This window comes from Suncus etruscus, chromosome 3 (genome assembly GCF_024139225.1).
Source record: "Suncus etruscus isolate mSunEtr1 chromosome 3, mSunEtr1.pri.cur, whole genome shotgun sequence".
Classification (NCBI taxonomy): Eukaryota; Metazoa; Chordata; class Mammalia; order Eulipotyphla; family Soricidae; genus Suncus; species Suncus etruscus.
Window position 1 is genome coordinate 88,523,576 of NC_064850.1, and position 15,001 is coordinate 88,538,576.

General features: G+C 36.7%; 1 non-coding gene across 1 annotated transcript; it reads left to right on the forward strand.

Moving 5' to 3' along the window:
- Positions 1-7,569: 7,569 nt before the first annotated feature.
- On the forward strand, positions 7,570-7,702 carry LOC126005186 (small nucleolar RNA SNORA51). The gene has a single exon (XR_007494357.1). It is a non-coding gene; the product is annotated as a small nucleolar RNA SNORA51 (small nucleolar RNA).
- The last annotated feature ends 7,299 nt before the right edge of the window (positions 7,703-15,001 follow it).

Below are 15,001 nucleotides of genomic sequence, written 5' to 3' on the forward strand. Positions count from 1 at the left end.
GATCAGAGATAACTGAGATTATCACTCAACATGATATCTTACAGTTTCAAACAGATTGCATCAAAATGCATGATTTATTGTCCCTTGTGGCTGCATAGTATTACATTGTGTGTATGTACCACATCTTCATAATCTATTCATCTATTGATGTACACCTAGGTTGATTCAATAGCTGAGATATTGTATTAAACAACACAGTAGATGAAGAAATATAATTTATAATAGTGCTTTGAAAAAACAAGTATCTGGGAATCAACTTAACTGAAAGGTAAAAAAAAATAACAAGTAACTTATAGCACTACTGAAAGTAAAAGTCATCACAAGGAAATGGAAACACATTTATTGTTCATGAATTAGAAGGATCAATATCATCAAAATGGCAATACTGCCAAAAACCTTGCATATATTCAGTGTAATCCATGAAAAAGTATGGCATTTCTGGAGACATAAAAATGCTACTAAAGTTCATATAAATCACTTCCTCCAACCCCCAAATAGTGAAAGCAAAACTAGGAAACAAGAAGAGAGGTTTCTATTCCAAACCTTAAATTAAATATAATCAATGAAGATTTGTAGTTACAAGAATTAAGACAGACTCTCAGACCAATGGAATCAAGACAGAACCTCAGGTATATGGAGAGCTAATCTTTGATGAAGGAACTAATATTATAAAGTGGATCAAAGAAAGTCTTTTCTATAAATAGTGCTAGAAAACTGGTCAGTCATATGTAAAAATAACCCAAACAAACCCCAAACTGAGATGCCAAAGAGATAGTATAAATCTAAAGGTAATAAGCTAGGATGTAACTATGGTAATGGCCATGGTTCAGTTCATAGACCCCAAGAACATGGCCCAGAAAGCACTTTGAGCAAATGTCTAGGAGTGACTCCTGAGCTCAGACTCAGGAGTAGCTCTTGAATACAGAGTTAGATATGGTCCTCAAGTACCACTACAAGTGACCCCCAAAAGAAAAAGATAAAAGGAAATAACTTTTACCCCTAATCTCACATCCTAGAAGCCTTCTCACTATGAAAGATAAGTGTAATAAGAAGTAAAAGCACAGGCTGAAGCACAAAAGATGAAATTTGAGGAAAAGGTCCAAGTAAACTTTGGGTTTGTATTCTGTGGAGGCCACAGGAGCAGAAGCAAGGGATGGTGGTGGCTTGAGACATTGGTACAAACTAACATGCATGCTTTTCAAATTCATCTCACTGGATATGGAATCTCTCCTCAATCACCACCACACCGTTGAGAGACAGTCCACTCAAAGTCTATCCTTTTTATTCTATATGTCAGAGATAAGTGAGATTATCACTCAACATGATATCTTAGAGTTTCAAACAGGCTGCATCAAAGTGCATGATTTAAAACTTCTAGTTTCAGGACTAGTTCTATACTTGACTGGCTAAGTGTAATATGCACATTAAATCATCCACTCTATCTTGACTGAAGAAAAATAAGTCAATTAAAATGGATTAAAGGGGTCAGAGAGTTAGCATGGAGGTAAGGTGTTTGCTTGGCATGCAGAAGTTTTCTGGTTAGAATTTCTGCATCCCCTATGGTCCCCTAGCCAGCCAGGAGCAACTTCTGAGCATAGAACCAGGAGTAACCCCTGAACGCTGCTGGTGTGACCCAAAAACCAAAAGAAAAAAAAATAGATTAAAGACCTTTATATATACACCAGAATTTATAAATTATATTGAATAACTATAGTAATAGAGCTTCATAAAATTGAATATAGGTGAATCTTTAATCAATTAAATATTTTTCAATCAAAGAAGAAAAATTATAGAATTAAATTTAGGTTAGAAGCACTAAATATGTAGTGCCGAAATATTCTATAGATTAAGTTTCTTTTCTAGGATTTTTCTTCCTTTCAAAGCTATAAAATTTCATCTTAATATCACTTTCAACAAGTTCCAAAAATTTTTGTATTTATTTCTTAATTCTCATTTTGCTCCAGGATTCTTTTGATTTCCTTTCTGAACCAATGACTGTTTAGTAGTGAGCTATTTACCTTCCAAGTGTTAAGTTGTTTTTCAATTTCTGTTTGTAATTCACTTCTATTTTTTAAGGCATCATGGTATCAAAAGATAGTTAATAAACCTTTATCTTCTTGATTTTGAGGTATGTTTTTTTGCCCAACATATAGTACCTATTGGAGAATTCCACTTTGGATTGGAGAAGAATGTGTATTAAACTTTTGGGGGATGAAAACCCACGTGTGAAATTTGAAGTTAAATTTTATTTTATTCCTATCACCAAATATGGTCACATGAACACTGCCAAAGCAATTCATTAGCATAGGATTAGGAATAATCCCAGAACAGAGCCTGCTGAGACTCAAAACCACCACCACCACCACCATAATAATAATAATAATAATAATAATAATAATAATAATAATAATAATAATGTCTACCAGTGGTCCTCAAACTATGGCCCACGGGCCACATATTGTATTTGTATCTGTTTTGTTTCTTCATTGCAAAATCAGATATATGAATGTGCATAAGAATTCATTCATGTTTTATTTTAATATAGTCAGACCCTCCAATGGTCTGAGGGACAGTGAACTGGCCCCCTGTTTAAAAAGTTTGAGGACCCCTGGTATACACTGAGAGAAATTATTTGCACATGTATGCTTATCATTCACTAATCTGACAAAGAGTTAATATGAATAATTATACAACTTAATAGCAAACGACAAAACACTCCATCATACCAATGGGAGGAAGAAGAGAATAACAGACAATTATTCAAAGAAGAGATACATATAGCCAACAGAGAAATAAAATAAAAACCTTTATTACTTGTCATCTAAGAAATGCAAATAAAGACCTTTAGGCAGAACATTATCAGTTTATTTATTTTGATTACATATTTTAGGCTTTGTGAAGCATATATCTAAACCAATTTTTAATAATTAATTTATTTAAACACCGTGATTACAAACATAATTGTAGTTGAGTTTCAGTCATAAAAAAAAAAACCCTTTACCATGCAACATTCCCATAACCAATGCCCCCATCTCTTCCTTCCCACCTCCTGCCTGTATTCGAGTCTGGCTTTCTACATCCCTCATTCACTGACATTGTTATAATAGTTCTCAGCATGGTTATTTCTCTAACTGCACTCACCACTCTTTTTAGTGAGCTTCATATCTTGAGGCGGTCCTTCTAGCCCTCATATCTGAGAATTATTTCAATATCTTTCATTTTTCTTAGAACCCATAGATGAGTGAGACTATTCTGTCTCTCTCTCCCTCTGACTTATTTCACTCAGCATAATAAATTCCATGTACATTCATGTATAGGAAAATTTCGTGTCTTTATCTTTCCTGACAGCTGCATAATATTTCATTGTTATATGTACCATAGTTTCTTTAGCCATTCATCTGTTGAAGGGCATCTTGGTTGTTTTCAGTCTTGCTATTGTAAATAGTGCTGCAATGAATATAGGTGTGAGGAAGGGATTTTTGTATTGCATTTTTGTTCCTAGAGTATATCCCTAGGAGTGATATAGCCAGATCAAATGGGAGCTCAATTTCCATTTTTTTGAGTAATTTCCATATTGCTTTCCATAAGGGCTGGACTAGACAGCATTCCCACCTCAGGAAGAAATGAAATTTATATATATACATATAAGCATATATGTATATATATACACACATACATACACACATGAATTATCATCCCCCCAAAACACATTCTTCACCAATGCAAAGGTGGAATTTTCCAATAGACACTATATGTTGGGCCAAAAGTATACCTCAAAATCAAGAGGATAGAAGTTTTATCAACTATCTTTTGAGACCACGATGCCTAAAAAAGAAAGGTGATGGAACCAGAGATATAGCATGGAGGTGGGGCATTTGTTTGCATGCAGAAGGATGGTGGTTCAAATCCAGGCATCCCATATGGTGCCCCAAGCCTTCCAGGAGCGATTTCTGAGCATAGAGCCAGGAGTAACTCCTGAGCGCTGCTGGGTGTGATCCAAATTCCCTCCCAAAATAAAAAAAATAGAGGTGAATTACAAATAGGAATTGAGAAATACTTAACACTTGGAAGGTAAATAGCTCACTACTAAACAGTCATTGGTTCAGAAAAAAAAATCCTGGAACAAAATGAGAATGAAGACTCAAATATAAGCATTTTTGGATCTCATTGAAAGTGATATTAAGAGGAAATTTTTTTTTGGCCAAACCCGGTGATGCTCAGGGGTTACTCCTGGCTATGTGCTCAGAAATTTCTCCTGGGTTGGGTACCATACAGGACATCAGGGATTGAACCCAGGTATGTCCTGGGTCAGCCATGTGCAAGGCAAATGCCCTACCACTGTGTTATTGCTCTGACCCCTAAGAGGAAATTTTGTAACTTTGAAAGAAGGGAAGTAAAATCTTATATTAAAAACTTAATAGTACAGCTTAATTGGAAAGTGGCCAACAAAATAAGTTAAAAGCAGGCAGAAGGAAGTAAATAATAAACTTAGAGAAAAAAATTGATGAACTTGAATCTCAAAAAATAATCCAAAGAGCTGTGAAAAAAATATTGGAAAACTATTATTAAGAGTCCCAAAGAGGCCCTGTCAACACTTGATAGGTCAACCAGACTGAAACCCAACAAAAGTATACTAGACTTGAACAAAGAAGTGAAAGAAAGAGGCCTAGTAGATATAGGACACTCCACCCCCAGAAACCTGGGTACACATTCTTCTCCAATGTACATGGGTCATTCTCCAGAATAGACCACATGCTGGCACATAAAACATACCTCCATAAAATCAAGAGGATAGAAAATTTGCAGGCTATCTTTGCTGACCACAAAGCTCTGAAATTAGATGTGAACTACAAAGGGACACAATAGAAATATTTTAACACCTGGAAATTAGAGAGCCTACTACTGAACAACCAGTGGGTCTGAGGTGAAATCAAGAAAAAAATCAAAACTTTCCTGGAAACAATTGACAATGAAGACACAGACTATCAGAACCTATGGGACACAGCAAAAGCGGTTCTGAGAGGAAGATGTATAGCTTTGCAAACACACATCAGGAAGGAAGAAGGGGCATAGCTGAATAACTTAATGATGCAGCTCATAGAATTAGAAAATGATCAACAAGAGGAACCAAAATTAGGGAGACAGAAGAAAATAACAAAGCTGAGATCAGAAATCAAAGAAGTGGCAACCCAAAAAACAATCCAAAAGATCAACAAAAGCAGAAGTTGGTTCTTTGAAAAAAAAGCAAGATTGATAGACCATTGGCAAAACTCACAAAGAGAAATAGAAACTTGATAACCCATATCAGAAATGAAAAGAGGAAGATCACTACAGATATTGCAGAGAGATTCAAAGGGTAATCAGAAACTACTTTGAGAAACTCTATGCCACTAAACATGAGAACCTGGAAGAAATGGATAACTTCTTGGACTCATAACCTTCCACGTTTGAATAAGGAGGATGTAGCATATCTAAATACCCCCATCACTATTGAGAAAATCAAAACGGTAATCAAATGTCTGCCCCCAAGCAAAAGCCCAGGCCCAGACTGATTCATTAATTAATCTTTTCAAATCTTTCAAGAGGAACTACTACCATTCCTGGCCAGACTCTGGGACCAAGAGTTTTCTAGATAAGTTCAATTTAAACCACTGCATTATTTCATGCAGTTATTCTAAATAACACATATAAGTGATATCATCGTGCATTTATCTTTCTTCTGGCATATTTCACTTAAAACAAAGTGAAAATCGACCCATATCTCACTCCTTATACAAAAGTCAACTCAAAATGGATCAAAGATCTGGAAATCAGACCTGAATCTATAAAGTTTATCGAGAATAAAATAGGCACAACACTCGAAGACCTTTATATCAAAAGGGTCTTTGAGAATGGAGCACCAATGGCAAAAACGTTAGCATCAACTATAAACAAATGGGACTATATCAAACTAAAAAGCTTTTGCATGGCAAAAGAAACCCTACTTAATGCAAGAAGACAGCTAACAGAATGGGAAAAAATCTTTTCACTTGATATATCAGATAAAGGGCTGATATCTAGAACATACAAAGCGCTCAGAAACCTGAGCCCTTCAAAACCAAACGAAGCCATAAAAAAATGGGGAGACGAAATGAATAGACATTTCTCTGAGGAAGAGAGAAGGATGGCCAACAAACACATGAAAACATGCTCACCTTCGCTCATCATCAGGGAGATCCAAATCAAGACAACAATGAGATACCACCTCACACCAGTGAGGTTGGCTCACATCAAAAATAATGGGAACAACCTTTGTTGGAGAGGATGTGGTATGAAAGGAACTCTCATTCATTGCTGGTGGGAATGCCCCTTGGTCCAACATCTATGGAGAAAAGTCTGGAGAGTGCTCAAAGAACTTAGAATTGAGCTGCCATTTGACCCAGCAATTGCTCTCCTAGGCATATATCCCCAAGATGGAAGGACATTCATTCCAAAATACGTATGCACCCCACTATTTATTGCAGCACTCAGTATAATAGCCAAATCTTGGAACCAACCTCGATGTCCAACAACAGATGAATGGATCATTAAGATGTGGTACATATATACAATGGAATATTTACATGGCAGTTAGAAATGATACAATCACAGACTTTGCAGCAACGTGGATGGACCTAGATCATGTTATGTTAAACGAAGTAAGTCAGAAGACAAAAGAAAAACACAGAATGGTAGCACTATTCTGAAACACCTAGAACACATAAAAAACAAAAAAATGACATTGAAGAAGCATAACTGCTAGAACCACAAAGAAAGACTTCATAAACTCCATTCCCTGATCTGCACAGCCACCAAGATCTTTAGAAACAGGTCTGATTTTACCATCCAAGATAAAGTAGAAGTCTTCCACATACCACGAAAGCAGCAAGAGGAGAATAAATGATCTATTTTTTTGACGTCTTTATTTTGGGGTGGAGATTACGGTTGATGTCTCCAATATTATTTTATTTTATTTTGTTTTGTCTTTCTCTTTCTTTTTTGCACTTGAGTATGATTTGATTTCAGAACCGAGATTATTGTGTGGTGCCTGTCTTTATTGCTGTGGTGCTTATCGGTTATTTAATTCGATATTTTATTTTTTGTGTATTGTTGTGGTATTTTAATTACTTTTTTCACATCCTCTCTCAAACTGAGGTTGGAAGCCTCTAGACAGGACTCTGCCTATTTTCAGCATATTTGATTTTTGATTGAGAAGAGGACATATTAGGTGATGGGTATTCCCCTGAATCAATGTGAATATGTACCCAAAATACTACAGTGAAAGATATATAAGCCATTATGAAAAAAAAATTGTGTTTTTAATCAGAAATTTTCTTTGACTTACATGTATTATTATTATATCAATTATATTATATGTTATGTTATGTCACTATATTATGTTATATTAGTTTACCTCATTATGTTAATCAATTTTGTCCTTTAAATGAATTCTTACTTTAAAAAAAACAAAAAAAACAAACAAAAAAAAAAACAACTTTAGTTTGCCCTGAAGAAAAAAAAATAAAATAAAATAAATAAAAGATAAGATAAGGCCTCCCAAATCTTACCACAGGCTGTGTTCTTTACACTGGCTGTATAGAAAGAGGAGGTACAGTAAAGGCACCCCATATACACCTCAACACAGGCCCCTTGCCGGGTATGTATTGTGAATTGGGGGACAAAAAAACAAAAAACAAAAAAAAAACAATATCTTCCATTTCCATCCACATTGCAGTGAATTGAATTATCCCATTGTATATATATTTCACACTTTTATGATCTACTCATCTGTTGTTGGGCACCGAGGTTAAGTCCAACCCTTAGCTGTGATGAGTAGTAATATACATATGACATTTTAAATGAATGTTTTTCTGTCTTAGGGTTAGATAACTAAAAGTGAAATTGCAGGGTCATATAGCAGCTTGATTTTGAGAACAGTTCATACTGTTTTCCATAGGATAAAAATCCCACCAACAGTGGCTGAGAGTACTTTTTTTTTTTACCACATAACAGCCAACACAGATTGTTTGCAGTATTTTTGATATGTCATTCTCACTGATTTAAGATGATGTCTGATTTTTATTTTTATTGGGATTTCCCTAATAAGTGATGTTGTGCCTATTGACCATCAGAACTTCCTCAGATTGGTGTATGTTCATTTGCTCTCCCCATTTTTGATGGAAGTTTTAGATTTGGGGGGTTAATTTGTTAGTAGTATAAATATTCTAAATAGCTATCCTTTATCTGATGTGTTGAGTGCAAATACTTTCTCCCACTCAGCTGTCTTTTAGTTTTATCTGGTGTTTTTATTTTTGCCATACAAAATCTTTTTAGTTTGATGCAATTCCATCTTTTTAGTTTTGATTTTTGACATTGGCATCATATAGTTGAAAACTTTGAGGTTTAGGTCTTGGAGTATTTTGCATGTTTTTCCTCAATTTGATTTATAACTAAGGTTTAATCTAAAAACAACTGATTTTTTGTGAGTGGACTTTTGTGTAAGGGGTGAGATCTGGACCCAACTTTAATTTCTTACACTTAGTAATACAATTGTTCCAAAATCAATTGTTAAAAGGCTGACTATTGCATTTTATGTTCTCATTTTACTATATAATTCAGGGTTTTTCTTTGGATATTCTATTCTGACACATGGGTCTGAAAGTCATTGATTTAATACCATGCAGTTTGTTCACGATGGCTTTGTAATACCGTTTTGAGTTAGGTAATAAGATGTTACCCAGTATCTTGATTTTTAGTATGTTTTTGACTATCCGGTGTCTTTTATGATTTCACATATATTTTATAATTCACTGTTATGAGTCCTTGAAGAATGTTATCTGAGTTTGGATAGGAATAGCATTGTGTATATAGTAACTTAGGTAAGAGGTCATTTTGATAACATTGATTCTTCTAGACCATTAATATGGAATATATTTTCATTTCCTTAGTTCTTCAATTTCTTTATTTAGTGGTGGCCATACAAATTCAGAATTTGGAAACAGTGGCTCACTGTGATGACTTTTATCCTTCTGTTGATACAGCTGCAATAAATGTCCCTTGGAGAGGTAAAACCCTGAGAAAAGAACATCATTAGTAAGGGAGAAATCACATGCATTAATTCAAAACCTGTCTATTTTTGGTTACATGTTATTTATTCATTATTAATGAAGGTTTCATGTCTTGTGGTTATCATATATGGGTTTGCAGTTGGATGGCTGGAAGCAATAATCAAATAGCTTTTCTAATCTCTATTAGGAATTTTAAAGAATCTGAAAATATACTTCAAATTAAAAATAATTCTGATTCTGTTTAAGTAAAACATGTTAGTTTTAATCTTAATATTGAAGATTTATAAAAGTTAAATTTTATATGTATCCCCTAAATAAGAATAGTTGGAAGAAAATTTTAATTGGTGGCACAAGTAAATGGATACCTGATATGATCCAATTATTTTTTTGGAACAATGCATTCTGACCTCCCTTGAGCAAAGTTCCATGAATGAACAAAAAACATAGAGTGTTGCCAACTGTAATAGCCCTGATGAAGGACATTGGGTACTTGATTGGGGGAAAATTTTGAAAAACATAGGAAAGGAAATCAGAATGTAGACTTGGTGAACAAGTATCTACCTCACACAAGAACACATGCAGAGGAAATTGGGAAGGTCTGGGTAAAGAGAAAAGGGTCTGGAGTGTTGACTTGCCCTTTCTGGAAAGATTGGTTGGTCACACACTTATTTTTAACATACAAGCTTCTGTCTGTAACATATTAGCCCTAGCTACATTTTCTTTTTCAGTTACTACAAATAACTCTAGTTTGGTGACATCCTAGTTCACTGTCTTTAGGAGAAAACAGCATTCTTGTGTGTGTGTGTGTGTGTGTGTGTGTGTGTGTGTGTGTGTGTGGTTTTTGGGTCACACCTGGCAGTGCTCAGGGGTTATTCCTGGCTCCTTGCTCAGAAATTGCTCCTGGCAGGCACGGGGGACCATATGGAATGCTGGGATTCGAACCGATGACCTTCTGCATGAAAGGCAACCGCCTTACCTCCATGCTATCTCTCCGGCCCCAAAACAGCATTCTTAACCTATAGCCACTTCTTATTTATTTCAATGGTTAAATGGGGCCAGAAATAAGAGGCCCTGATTTATAGTCACAAAAATTTTAATAGTGTTTTTCACTGCACAGGTATAGTTTCAAGTACTACATCTAATAAGAATTTTGTGGAGTAATAACTCACAGAAAATATCAATTGACTAATTGATATGTTTTAACATATCATTGTTAAAACAGTGCCGCTATGATTATTCTCAATGTTAGTTTTCAGACCAAGAATGTGTAACCCTAGACTGAGCTCAAAAGCAGCTATAACAGTGCATTTCACAGAATAAGTGCACTTGCAAGAATAACATATACTATCTGTTTTGAAAGACCCAGATCTTGTTTCTAGAAGAAAACAGTAGTGTGAATAAAGTGCCATTTCCCAGAGGTTCCCAAGGAATTTTTTTTATCTAGATAATAAAGGCTATAGAATATGAGCAAAGGATGTTACAGGAGTGCTTTTCACAGCTACAAACTTCTAGAAGAGGACTTTCTTAAAAGTGTTATTCTTAAAAATGTCATTACCCCTTGATTGTTGTGGGGGCATTTTGGACTAAAAATATTAGACTCAGGGGCCAGAGCAGTGGCACAAGCAGTAGGGCATTTGCCTTGCATGTGCTGACCTAGGACTGACCGAAGTTCAATCCCCTGGCATCCCATATGGTCTCTTAAGCCAGGAATGATTTGTGAGTGCATAGCCAGGAGTAATCCCTGAGCGTCTCTGGGTGTGGCAAAAAAATTAGACTTAAGGTTGATCTCAAAAGCAGATACAAGAGTTTCTTGAACAGCAAATTTCAAGTCCTACATAAATATCTGTTTGTCATGCTCTAGGTCATTGTTCCTAGAAAAGAGGTGTTCTTAGAAAGTACATTTTGACATTGGTTTCAATGGAATTTTCAGACTAGAAAACAAGTGAAGCAAGTTTGAAATCAAAAAGTGCTACAAGGAGGCTGATAGCACAGAGGTAGGACTTTTGCCTTGCATGCAGCCAACCCTGGATGGACCCGGTTCAATCCCTGGTATCTCATATGATCCCCCAAGTCTGCCAAGAGCAATTTCTGAGCACAGAGCCATGAGTAACCCCTGATGGCTTCCAGGTGTGACCCCAAAACAAAACAAAACAAAACAAAAAAGGTGCTACAACTGTACTTCATGAAGAGTGCACTCAGACAAGAGCATGGTCAGAAGAAAGAAAGTACTGGTAACAGACAGCAGCTTTTCAATGCATACCTGTAATTTCAAGCATTATTTATTCTAACATTTGGGTGAAGCTGTATTAAGCATTTCTATAAAAGGGGGCTTCTTTAATATAAGTGTCATCCCCTGTTAGTTTCTAGTGGAATTTTTGGCATTGAAACCAATGAATCTTGGCTTGAGCTCAAACGGCACAATAGCAGTGCTTTTCATAGCACAAGTTTATTTTCAAGTACTACATAATTTTGGTAAAATAGATGGCTGTTTCTAGAATAACATTTTCTTAACAAGTGTCACTTCCTCTTGATTTTCAATTTGACTTTTTCAGCAAGGAAACAAGAGTCCCTAATTTAAAATCAAAATGAGCTACTAGAAGTCTTTACACATCACAAGTGCAGTTTCAATCACTGCAAGGAATATCAATTTGTTTAAGCGAACTTTATTTTATGTAGTTGTTTTAATATTTTTTTCTATAGCTAACTGTTTAAAGGGGAGCCCAGCATTAATAACAAAGGGCCACATCCCCTTGCCTCCAGGGGGAATTTTCTCCCTCGTATGTCATCCTAGATTGAGGTCAATCATTAACAAAAGTGTGTTGTTGTTGTTTTTTTTTTTTTTTTGTTTTTCGGGCCACACCTGTTAGATGCTCAGGGGTTACTCCTGGCTAAGCACTCAGAAATTGCCCCTGGCTTGGGGGGACCATATGGGACGCCGGGGGATCAAACCGTGGTCCTTTCCTTGGCTAGCGCTTGCAAGGCAGACATCTTACCTCTAGCGCCACCTCACTGGCCCCTACAACAAAAGTGTGTTTTATAGGACAAATGCTGTTTCAATTACTCCCTATAATAGTGGTTTGGTGTTCTAGCTGAGTTATTCTAGAAAAAAAAAAGGTCTTGAAAAAGTGCCATGTTTGATTGACTTATAGGGACTCATAGAGACTTATTTGGCCTAGAAACAAATGACAATATTTTAAGAGCAAAAGGTGCTACAAGAATGCTTTGCACAACTTAAGTGTAGTTTCAAGTACTACATAAGTTTCTTTTGAAGTTGCTAGTAGGAGAAAATGGCCTTGGTTACAAGGGCCATTTTGCATTAGCTTCAATTGATTTTTCAGCAAGGTTAAAAAGACTTATTAAAAAATTTAAAATCAAAAGGAACTACTACAGTGTTTTATAAATCTCAAGTGAAGTTTCAATTATTACAAATAACACTAGTTTATTGAGGCATAGTTTACTGTATCAAGGGAAAACCAGCCTTCTTAACATCATGCCACTTCCCATTAGTTTCAAAAAGATTTTGTCTGAAGCTCAGAGGCCCAAATTCGAAAACAAACCAAGATATAAGTTTGATTTGTACTGCACAGGTATAATTTGAAATATAGCATATAATATTTGTTTCATAAAGTGATAGCTCACTTTTTATAAAAAACAAAAACAAAAACAAAAACAGTGTTCTTATAACAGTGCCATTACTCAATGTTCTTAGTGTGACTTTTCAGACTAGAAGCATGTATCCCTAGACTCAAATCAAAAGCACATATAAAACCGTATAACAGTACAAGTGCACTGACAAGTACTACATATAATTTATTTTGGTGAAGCCCATATTCATTGTTTCTAGAAGAAAATGGCATTCTTGTGAAGCTATAGCTCACAGATTCTAGAAAAAAAACAGCATTCTTAAAACAGTGCCATTATCCAGTTTTGCAAAGCAACTTTTCAGACTAGCAATATGAGACACTAGACTGAGATCAAAAGTAGCTATAATAGGGCCCGGAGAGATAGCACAACAGTGTTTGTCTTGCAAGCAGCGGATCCAGGAGCAAAGGTGGTTGGTTCGAATCCCGGTGTCCCATATGGCCCCCTGTGCCTGCCAAGAGCTATTTCTGAGCAGACAGCTGGGAGTAACCCCTGAGCACTGCCGGGTGTGGCCCCCCCCAAAAAAAAACAACAAAAAAAGTAGCTATAATAGTGCATTCATAGCACACATTCATTTGCAAGTACTTCATGTAAGATCTGTTCGGTAAAGAGCTAGATCTTTGTTTCTAGAAGAAAATGGCATTCTTAGTAAAGTCATTTCCTGTTGGTATCCAAGGGACTTTTCCACCTAGATAAAATGGACCATAATATATGAGCAAAAGGAACTATGAGAGTGCTTTTCACAACCCAAATGTAGTTTAAAGTACTACAAAAAAACACTAGTTTGGTAAGTTATAGCTGTTTATTTCTAGGAGAAAAAAAGTGCCATTTAATATTGCTTTTATTTGTTTCTTTTGTTTTGTTTGAGGGCTACACCTGGAAGCTCTCAGGGTTACTCCTGGTTCTGAGCTCAGAAGTCACTCTTAACAGGCTTGGAGGACCATATGGGATTACAGGGATCATGAATCGGGGATCAGGGATCGAACTTGGGTTAGTCCTGGGTCAGCCACATGAAAGGCAAATGCCCCACCGCTCTGCCATCATTTTGGCCCCAACATTGGTTGTGATAAAACTCTTCTTCACCCAGGAAATAGGTGGCCCCACGTAAAACCAAAAAACAGCAGCAAGAGTGACTATTGCAGCACATGTAATTTCAAGTACTGCATATAATAGTAGTTTGATGACACTGTAGCCGACTGTTTTGAAGAGAAAAACATTCTTAACAAATGCCATTTTGTCATTAGATTTCAAAAGGACGTTTCTGCAAAGAAAGAAGTTCCCAATTTAAAATAGAAATAAGCTACAAGAAGGTGTTTGACAGCACAATGACAGTTGGAAATACTACACATAATCTTAGTTTGGTGTAGCTATTGTTTCAAATTTCTAGGAGAATCTGACAGTCTTAATGAAGTGTCATATCCCATTTGTTTCTGAGACATTTTGGACAAGAAATATGAGACTCTAAAATGATATCAAAAGCAGCAACAGCAAGCTTGCAACAGCCAATTGTCAAGTCCTACATATAATATCAGTTTTACTGTTTTAGGTCTAGATCTAAAGCATTGTTCCTAAAAGAGACAGGTGTAATTAAGAAAATAAAACTTGACAGAGGCAGGGCTGCACACGGAAGACTCCACATGCCAGTTCTTCTGTGTCCCTTCAGCTGGGCAGGACAGCTAGCCATATCCCCCCTGGACTGACCACTTAGTCCAGGGGACTGAGATCCCCCCACGCCAGGCGGGTCTTCAGGGCCACGCCTGGTTAATCGGGCCCTGGAGGGTGGGGAGGAAGAGAAATTCCTCTCTGTGCATCCACAAACTACAAAGGCAGGGCTGCACCCGGATGACTCCACATGCCAGTTTTTCTGTGTCTCTTCAACTGGTATGTTCGGGGCTCTGGGCAGGACAGCTAGCCATAGGCCCCCTGGGCTGACCACTTAGTCCAGGGGACTGAGATCCCTCATGCCAGGCGGTTTTTCAGGGCCATGCCTGGTTAATCGGGCCCTGGGGAGTTGGGAGGGAGAGAAATTCCTCCCTATGCATCCACAAATTACAGAAGCAGGGCTGCACCTAGAAGACTCCATATGTCAGTTCTTCTGTGTCCCTTCAGCTGGTATGTTGGGGGCTCTGGGCAGGACAGCTAGCCATAGGCCCCCTGAGCTGATCACTTAGTCCAGGGGACTGAAATTCTTCACCCCAGACTGGACCCCATTCAGGATTTCTCTTCTTACTATTATTCATTTGCGACCGTGTGACATATATACTTTTTAACAA